Here is an 8481-nt window from a genome sequence, read left to right on the forward strand (position 1 = left end):
GAATCTAACTAGTTGTGAAGCATAAGTGAATATACTTGGCATGATATGAGATACAGAACAAGATAGATCCAGATGTGGGAGTTAAGAAACCAGTTTTGGTTGAAGTGGATGGATCTGACGGATCAGAAAGGCAGTAAAAAGTAAGTTTTAATTACCGCTTGACGAACTGCTAGACGAGGTGAAGAGGGAGGCCGAGCAGTTCAATCTCCCGTGCCCAAACTTGGCGACGGAAGACACCTATGGCGGTGGCGGAGAGGACGAGGTCCATGGCCGGCGTGAGGACGGTGTCGAAGAAGTTGCGGCAGCTAAGCGCTTCGTCTCTGGCATCGTCAAGAGCTAGCGGAGGCACTAGGGTTTGTGCGAGGTGGCGAGGTGAAGAAGAGATTGTGACCGCGGTGAGTTGTGTATTTATAAGGAAAGGGGCAGCACAGTGTAATTACGCAGGTGCCCCTGGCGGTTCACATTTGAAGGACATGTGGAATGCATGCAACACATTGAAAGTTTTTCCATGTTCCCACACACGCCTGGATTGTCGGGTGGTCGTTCCGGCTTCTCCGGTATTTAGGCAATCAGGATATGGCAATAAAAACAGATTTAAACTTTTGTCACTTTATCTTCTGCTGACAAGGATTCAGAGAAGACAATTGACGGGTTTCAATAGAATGCATATGATTTGGATAGTTAGAATTTGAGGTAGAAGCACGGAAGGGGTTAGGGTCCGATCACATTCACTTAGATCAAGAAAATGCAAACATGAAGGCATAGCTATAAGTGAATGCTGTAGAGGACAGAATTCAAATATATGAATATATATCAGCATAAGATCAACTCAACATTGTGAAGATAGACGCGAAGACAAATAAATGTTGAACACAAACCAAATGCAAAGATTATGCAAATGTGACACCAATAAAAACACTTCAAACAAGAGTTTGGTGGTGGCGTTACCCACCGTGTAGGAAGTATTAGACCCAGACACGGTGCACAATTATTGTGGCGCTCCGAAGTCAAATTCCACATTAATGTATTCACACTTAGAATGTATGTCTTCATTAATTGAAGATATACGTTACTTCGTGTGTTGCACATCTAAATCATCAACATGCATCAGCGTTAGGATGTGTGTCCAATCACAGGACATTTGAGGATTCTAGGATATTTAGCTCACACCGCAGCTTGCAAAACCTTTTCTCATCCAAGGGCTTTGTGACGATATCTGCCAATTGCTCTTCAATGTTGACGTGAATGATATCAATATCTTCCTTCATGACATGATCTCTGAGAAAGTGATGACGGATCAGAATGTGCTTTGTCTTTGAATGCTGAACTGGGTTGTTGGCAATGTTGATGGCGCTTTCATTGTCGCAGTAGAGTGGCACTTCCTTCAGATGGATTCCATAGTCCTTGAGAGTTTGCTTCATCCATAGAAGCTGAGCGCAGCAAGATCTGGCAGCAATGTATTCAGATTCAGCAGTGGAGAGAGACACACAGTTCTGCTTCTTTGAAGACCAACAGATAAGAGATCGTCCAAGGAAGTGACACGTGCCTGATGTGGACTTGCGATCAACCTTGTCACCAGCATAATCAGCATCTGAGAATCCAAATAGATCAAAATCTGAGCCCTTTGGATACCATAATCCTAGTGTTGGGGTGTAAGCCAAGTATCGAAGAATTCGCTTCACAGCTAATTGATGCGACTCCTTTGGTGCCGCTTGGAATCGGGCACACATGCAAACGCTAAGCATTATATCTGGCCTAGATGCACATAAATAGAGTAAAGAACCAATCATGGAGCGATATACCTTTTGATCGAACTCTTTACCATTGTCGTCAGGACCTAATTGACCTTTGGTTGGCATTGGCGTCGTGTACCCTTTGCAGTCTTGCATTCCAAACTTCTTCAGGCAATCTTTGAGGTATTTCTCTTGGGATATGAAGATGCCGTTGCTTTGCTGACGGACTTGAAGACCAAGGAAGAATTTCATCTCACCCATCATGGACATCTGATATTGCTCTTGCATCATGTGTCCCAACTCATCACTGTATCTCTTGTCAGTGCAGCCGAAGATAATGTCATCCACATAGTTCTGGCATACAAACATTTCACCATTGTATGTCTTCATGAAGAGAGTGGGATCCAGGGAACCAGGTTTGAAGCCTTTGCTCTTCAGGAAGTCTTTGAGTGTTTCATACCAAGCGCGAGGGGCTTGTTTGAGGCCATACATCGCCTTATTGAGCTTGTATATCATGTCAGAATGTTTTGGGTCTTCAAAGCCAGGAGGTTGTGCAACATACACTTCTTCAATCTTGCCATTGAGAAAAGCACTCTTCACATCCATTTGGTACAGGAGGATGTTGTGATGGTTGACATAGGCTAGCAGTATGCGAATGGCTTCAAGCCTAGCCACCGAAGAAAATGTTTCATCGAAGTCAATCCCTTCAACTTGAGTGTATCCTTGAGCAACAAGACGAGCCTTGTTTCTAACTACTTGACCATGCTCATCTTGTTTGTTGCGATAGATCCATTTGGTGCCTATGATGTTGTGCTTGCAAGGATCAGGACGCTTGACCAATTCCCACACACTGTTCAGCTCAAATGTTGAAGCTCTTCTTGCATAGCTTGAATCCATTCAGGTTCCATGAAGGCTTCAGCAGCTTTCTTGGGTTCCGATATAGAGACCAATGCAAAGTGCCCACGGAAATTTGCTAGCTGTGTTGCTCTTGAACGAGTGAGGGGACTAGGTGCATTGATGCTATCAATTATCTTCTCAATCTATATTTCATTTGCAACACGAGGATGAACTGGACGAAGATTTTGCCCTTGCTGATCATTGTCTTCATCTTCAGCATTGGCTTCAGGCTGAGCAGTGTCTTCATGTTGACTTGGTGCAAAAATGATAAGCTCCTCTTCAGCTTGTGCCTCTGAAGGTATGATTTCTCCTCTGCCCATAAGCTTGATCGATTCACTTGATGGGACTTCATCTAGCACATTTGGCAGGTGCTCTCTTTGCGAGCCGTTAGTCTCATCGAACCGCACATCCATAGTTTCAAGCACTTTGTAGTGAAAGAGGTTGAAGATTCTGTAGGAGTGCAAATCCTTTCCGTAGCCAAGCATAAAACCTTCATGTGCTTTCGGTGCAAATTTAGAAGTGTGATGTGGATCCTTGATCCAGCACCTAGCACCAAATACTCTGAAGTAACTGACATTTAGCTTCTTACCAGTTAGGAGCTCATAGGATGTCTTCTTTATAAGCTTATGAAGATAAACACGGTTGATGACATGGCATGCAGTATCAATAGCTTCGGGCCAGAACTTCCTTGGAGTCTTGTATTCATCAAGCATCGTCCGAGCCATCTCAATGAGTGTTCTGTTCTTGCGCTCCATTCTGCTGAGGTGTGTATGGAGCTGAGAACTCATGAGTGATGCCCAATGTATCAAGATAAGTGTCGAGGCCGGTGTTCTTGAACTCTGTGCCGTTGTCACTTCTAATGTGCTTGATCTTGATGCCATAGTTTTTCATGGCATGATTGGCGAATCGTCTGAAGACCCTTGAATAATCATCAACAATGACAAAGCCATATAGGCATGCGGTGGTAGTAAGAGTGGAGTAGTGAGTGGGACCAAATAAGTCCATGTGAAGCAGCTCGAAGGGTTGAGATGTCGTCATGATTGTCTTCGAGGGATGCTTGGCCCTTGTCATCTTTCCATCTTCGCAGGCACCACACAGATGATCCTTCTTGAACTTGACGCCCTCGATGCCTATGACATGTTTCTTCTTCGCGAGTGTGTACAAGTTCCTCATGCCAGCATGCCCTAGCCTCCGATGCCTGAGCCAGCACTCTGAAGCTTTTTCTAGAAGACATACGGCCAACTGTGGTCCTGCTGAGAAATCTACCATGTACAAATCGTCTTTTCGATATCCTTCAAAGACTAGAGATTTTTCAGATTCCATTAGCACAAGGCAACGATACTTTCCAAATATCACAATCATGTTCAAATTACAAAGCATTGAGACAGACATTAAGTTGAACCCAAGGGATTCAACAAGCATCACTTTATCCATGTGCTGATCCTTTGAGATTGCAACTCTGACTAGACCCAATACCTTGCTTTTAACAGTATCTGCAAATGTGATGTGACTCTTGTCAGATGGACATAATGTTGAGTCCATGAGAAGACTTCGATCACCAGTCATGTGGTTAGTGTAGTGCATCCACTGTCCATAATCCACTCAGAAGCCTTTGGTATCGTACCCTACAGTGCAGTTAGGGGGATATGCTTCACCAAGCGAAATGTGAAGCATAAGCATTTGACGGACAAGCATATTATCAAAGTTCAAATCCTGGTTAGAGCAGATAGGATGACTGTCAAGAAAACCAGGAACAAAATACATAGTAAGACCATTTGGGCATTTTATCTTGCGCCCCACAAGATGTTTTAGGTCCCCAGCATAATCATCAGACGCCTTTGATTTCCAGCTGGAGACCCTTCCCTGCAAAAGAGAGTTAAGTTTTCTTAACCACCCACATTTTCAGGGGTGGCTTCGAAGCGATGCGTCTAAGTGCAGCATCTGAGAACTTCGGCTTTGGAGCCCTAGCAAATAGCCTTGCAGGAGGTGAATAATACTCATATGAATAAGCGGAAAAGTTCTTGGTCTTATGAACATAGCGGTTTGAAGAAACACGCTCATATTCATAAGTCTGGGTATGATTTCCCTGCAAAACATTGGCGTTAGGGTGACTCTGGTGAGTCCTCTGTCTGTATGAAGCCTTTGGACCATATGAAGCCTTTGGTCTGGGGTTTGTCTTCTTCCCTGGTGGTGTCATGATGACATTCACCTGAAGGTTCTCAAGACAACTCTTGGGCACCCAGATCTTCTTCATAGGTGTCCCATTCCTGCAGTTAGTACCAATATACCTGGCAAACACTTCACCATTCTGATTCTTAAACAGTTTATAGTTTATATCAAAGGATTCATCATTGATAATCGGGTTAGCACAAGTGAAGCCAAACAAGGTAGATGCATCCACTGAAGGTCCCTTTGCAGCAACCCATGTGGTTTTGGGGTACTGCTCAGGCTTCCAATAAGATCCCTCAACATTCATTTTCCTCTCGAACCCAACACCCTCTTTCCTAGGGTTTTGGTTCAAAATCTGCTTTTTGAGGACATCACATAGTGTCTAATGCCCTTTGAGACTTTTGTACATTCCAGTCTCAAGCAAAGTCTTCAACCTGGCATTTTCATCAGCTATAGTAGTGGTATCCTCAGTAGAGGGGTTAGTTACCACCTCAGCAGTTGATGATATTGCAGCAGCAGCAGTAGTAAAACATTCAGCAACAGAGACAACGTTATCATGCTCAAGACATTTTAGACACGGTGGTTCAAATCCTTCCTGAGCGGAACTGATCTGTTGAGCGCGAAGTGACTCGTTCTCCTTTTGAAGATCTTCATGAGATGCTCTCAAGTTCTCAAGTTCTTGCTTCCTTTGAAGATAATCGTAGGAAAGCTTTTCATGAGTTGTTGAGAGCGTTTCATGACGACTTTCAAGTTCTTCGTACTTAATATGAAGATTTTTGATGTCTTCAATTAAGGACTGAGATCGGGTCATTTCTGCGTCCAACAGGTCATCGCTTTTGTCTAACAATTTTTGAATATGTTCCATGTCATTCTGTTGTTCAGTTGCAATTTTGGCAAGTGTTTTGTAGCTAGGTTTAGATTCACATTCAGAGTCATCTTCACTTGATGTTTGAAAGTAAGCATCACGTGAATTTACCTTGGCACCGCGTGCCATGAAGCAGTAGGTGGGTGCAGAGTCATCCTCATCATTAGCATCAGCGTTGGTGACGAGGCCATTGTCTTCAGTGTTGAAGATGGACTTTGTGACGTATGGTGAAGCTAGAGCCAAGCTTGCCACGCCTGAATCAGATTCCTCTTCAGACTCCACCTCCACCTCCTCAGATGCAGACTCCTCCTCTGAATCCATCTCCTTGCAGACAAACGCACGAGCCTTGCCAGATGAGCTCTTCTTGTATGATGATGACTTGGACGAAGACTTGGAAGAAGACTTTGAGGATTTCTTCTTCTTCATGTCATCAGAATCATATTCCTTGCTCTTCTTCTTCTTCTTCTTGGTCTCATTGTCCCACTGTGGACACTCAGAGATGTAGTGACCAGGTTTCTTGCACTTGTGGCATGTTCTCTTCTTCTGATCACGAGTGGAAGCTTCATCATTTCTTGAGCTGGATCTTGAAGACTTTTTGAAGCCTTTCTTCTTGGTGAACTTCTGTAACTTCTACACAAGCATAGCAAGCTCCTTTCCAATGTCTTCAGGATCCTCAGAACAGCTGTCAGATTCTTCTTCAGAAGAGGAAACAACCTTTGCCTTCAAAGCGCGAGTTTGTCCATAGTTGGGACCATAGATATCTCTTTTCTTAGATTGTGGAACTCATGTGTGTTGAGCCTCTCAAGTATGTCAGACAGATTGAGAGTCTTGAAGTCAGGGCGTTCTTGAATCATCAGGGCCAGGGTGTCGAATGAGCTGTCAAGCGATCTCAGAAGTGTCTTGACGATTTCATGCCTGGTGATCTCAGTGGCGCCGAGTGCGTGAAGCTCATTTGTGATATCAGTGAGGCGATCAAATGTGAGCTGGACATTCTCATTGTCATTTCTCTTGAAGCGGTTGAAGAGGTTGCGAAGAACACTGGTCCTTGAGTCTCTCTGGGTTTAGACGCCTTCGTTGACCTTGGAGAGCCAGTCCCAGACTAGCTTCAAAGTTTCCAGAGCACTCACAGGACCATACTGTCCTTTGGTCAGATGACCACAGATGATGTTCTTGGCAGTCGAATCCAGTTGAATGAACTTCTTGACATCAACAGGAGTGACACCTTCACCAGCCTTGGGAACGCCGTTCTTGACGACATACCAGAGGTCGACATCAATGGCTTCAATATACATACGCATCTTATTCTTCCAGTAGGGGTAATCAGTGCCATTGATGACAGGGCACACAACGAAGACTTTGATTATCCCTGCAGTCGACATAGCTAAAACTCCAGGTGGTTAAAACGAATCACATAGAACAAGGGAGCACCTTACTCTGATACCAATTGAAAGTGCTAGTTATCGACTAGAGGGGGGTGAATAGGCGATTTTTATGAACGTCTTCAAAACATGGTGGTTTCGAAGACAAACAGTAGAAATGAACCTATCGATACGCAGCGGAAGGTAGACTACACTAGAAAAGCGATAGTCAAGTAAGCAATGAAGTGAAAGCACGAAGACTATTAGCAGCTAGATAGTATGGATCAGGATGGAAGATAGTACGAAGCCAATCAACAACAGTCTTCACATAGTGAAGCCAATCAGATCATGCAATCAGTCAATGACTTCACGAAGACAAACTGTAAGTAAAGAGAGGTAAGAGATAGAACCAGTTGCTTGATGAGGGCAAGGATTTGTTGGACCAGTTCCAGTTGGTTTGACAACTGCACGTCTGGTTAGGGAGGCTGAGATTCAACTCATAAGACCGCGTCTTCACCTTATTCCCCTTGAGCTAAGGACACTTAGTCCTCACCCAATCACTCAGGTAAGTCTTCAAGGTTGACTTCCAAACCTTCACAGACTTCGTTCACCGGCGATCCACAATGACTCTTGGATGCTCAAAACGCGACGCCTAACCGGCTTGTGGATTCACAGTCCTCAAGTGTAACAAGTCTTCAGATCACGCGAACAGAAAGACTTCAGTGATGCCTAACACTCTTTGGCTCTGGGTGTTTTGGGCTTTGTCCTCACAAGGATCTCTCTCTCAAATGCTTCGGAGGTGGGTTGCTCTGAAATGACAAAATCCATGCACTAACTCTGAGTAGCCACCAATTTATGGTGTAGGGGGTGGGCTATTTATAGCCAGGAGGCAACCCGACCTGATTTGTCCGAAATGACCCTGGGTCACTAAGGAACTGACACGTGTCCAACGGTCAGATTTCAAACACACGTGGCGGCTTGACTTGGGCTACAAGTAAAGCTGACTCATCCAGCTCTGGATAAGATTTGCTCTCATTGTCTTCACTTGAAGACATAGGATTTTGTTGAGCATCACTTTAGTCACTCTGACTTTGTTCACTTGGACCCCACTTAACAGTACGGTGGTTCGTATGACTCAACAAAGAAGAAAAGGAAACTACGAAACAACTATGTCTTCGCACTCCATAGTCTTCATGCGATGTCTTCTCATGTCATAGTCTTCAATGTAAATCTCTTCACAGACCACCAATGTCTTCAATGTCTTCATACATTTTTAGGGGTCATCTCTTGGTAGGTAAACCGAATCAACGTGGGACTACTACCTATGTTATCCTGCAATTCTCACAAACACATTAGTCCCTCAACCAAGTTTGTCGTTAATACTCCAAAACCAACTAGGGGTGGCACTAGATGCACTTACACACCACATCAGATGAACTGAACAAAATAGCCCCTAAAT

The sequence above is a fragment of the Triticum aestivum genome, chromosome 1D (genome assembly GCF_018294505.1).
Source record: "Triticum aestivum cultivar Chinese Spring chromosome 1D, IWGSC CS RefSeq v2.1, whole genome shotgun sequence".
In the NCBI taxonomy this organism is placed as follows: domain Eukaryota; kingdom Viridiplantae; phylum Streptophyta; class Magnoliopsida; order Poales; family Poaceae; genus Triticum; species Triticum aestivum.